Raw genomic sequence first — 1,926 nt, 5'->3', positions numbered from 1 at the left:
GCGAGACCCAGTCTCAAAAAAAAAAAAAAAAAAGAAAATACTACAGTATTTCTGCATTCTGAGTTAATCAAGATTTGAAACATTCACACAAATAAGCATGGTTTGGATGAAAAGTTATTAAAAGTTCATTATAAAAACTAAAAAAAGGCCGGGCGCGGTGGCTCAAGCCTGTAATCCCAGCACTTTGGGAGGCCGAGGCGGGTGGATCACGAGGTCAAGAGATCGAGACCATCCTGGTCAACATGGTGAAACCCCGTCTCTACTAAAACTACAAAAAATGGGCCGGGCGCGGTGGCTCAAGCCTGTAATCCCAGCACTTTGGGAGGCCGAGGCGGGTGGATCACGAGGTCAAGAGATCGAGACCATCCTGGTCAACATGGTGAAACCCCGTCTCTACTTAAAATACAAAAATTAGCTGGGCATGGTGGCGCACGCCTGTAGTCCCAGCTACTCGGGAGGCTGAGGCAGGAGAATTGCCTGAACCCAGGACGCGGAGGTTGCGGTGAGCCGAGATCGCGCCATTGCACTCCAGCCTGGGTAACAAGAGTGAGACTCCGTCTCAAAAAAAAAAAACTACAAAAAATTAGCTGGGCATGGTGGCACGTGCCTATAATCCCAGCTACTCAGGAGGCTGAGGCAGGAGAATTGCCTGAACCCAGGACGCGGAGGTTGCGGTGAGCCGAGATCGCGCCATTGCACTCCAGCCTGGGTAACATGAGCGAAACTCCGTCTCAAAAAAAAAAAAAAAAAGAAACTAAAAAAAGAAAATGCAAACTAATGTATAGTGACAAGAAGCAGATCACTGGTTTCCTTTAGGAGGTGGGGCAGATGGGGCAGGAGGGAAGGCTCACAGGGACCTGAGGAAACTTCTGGGTGATGAATCTTCACTATCTTGATTGTAGTGATGGTTTCCTAGGAGTATACATATGTTGAAATATATAAAATTGTACTTTAAAGGTAGTTTATTGCGGTTTTTATTTGAATTTTTTTGAGACAGGGTCTGTCACCCAAGCTGGAGTGTAATGGCAAAATCTCAGCTTACTGCAACCTCTGCCGCCCGGGTTCAAGTGATTCTCATGCTTCAGCCATCTGAGTAGATGAGACTACACACACACACACACACACGCCACCACACCCAGCTATTTTTGCATTTGCATTTTTTTTTGACTTGTATTACAAACGCTTTATTTAAAGGTCCATCTCAATTTACGTGTGGCAGCACAAAATAAAGGACCAGATCATGACACACCATTTCCATCTCAAGTGGTCGAATCCAACATCCAAAACCCAGCGAGCAGCCAAACTCAGCGCAACTTCTGGGCCTCTCACTCAGATTCCAACAGGGCCAGCACGGCGCCCTCGCGCAGGGGGCCTTTTACGTTAGGTTGCGGATGATGGAGTGGCTCGTGTTGTCCATAAATTCCACGCGCACCTGCGTGCACTGTTCTTGAGAACCGGTCCTGCCCAGGACCTTGGTGACCCTGGCCAACTTGATAGGCTGCACACGGCTGGTATCCATGATGGCGGTTCGGCAGCGGTGTGTAGGAGACTGTATTTGCATTTTTAGTAGAGACAAGGTTTCACCAAGTTGCCTAAGCTGGTCTTTTTTTTTTTTTTTTTTTGGAGACAGCGTCTCACTCTTGTCGCCCAGGCTGGAGTGCAGTGGTGAGATCTTGTCTCACTGCAACCTCTGCCTCCTGGGTTCAGGTGATTCTCCTGTCTCAGCCTCCCGAGTAGCTGCGATTACAGCCATGTGCCACAACACCCGACTAATTTTTGTATTTTTAGTGGAGACTGGGTTTCTCCATGTTGGCCAGGCCGGTCTTGAACTCTTGACCTCAAATGATCCACCTGCCACAGCCTCCCAAAGTGCTGGGATTACAGGTGTAAGCCATTGCGCCCGGCTTTTTTTTTTTTTTTTTTTTT

General features: G+C 47.9%; 1 pseudogene; it reads right to left on the bottom strand.

The window, feature by feature from the left end:
* Nucleotides 1-1,166: 1,166 nt before the first annotated feature.
* LOC116557741 lies at nt 1,167-1,559 on the bottom strand (annotated as a pseudogene).
* Between the last annotated feature and the right edge of the window lie 367 nt (nt 1,560-1,926).

Source organism: Sapajus apella, unplaced genomic scaffold (assembly GCF_009761245.1).
Source record: "Sapajus apella isolate SASKATOON/1434 unplaced genomic scaffold, GSC_monkey_1.0 scaffold20, whole genome shotgun sequence".
NCBI lineage: Eukaryota > Metazoa > Chordata > Mammalia > Primates > Cebidae > Sapajus > Sapajus apella.
The sequence above is the reverse complement of the archived record's forward strand: the minus strand, read 5'-3'. Positions and strand labels throughout refer to the sequence as shown.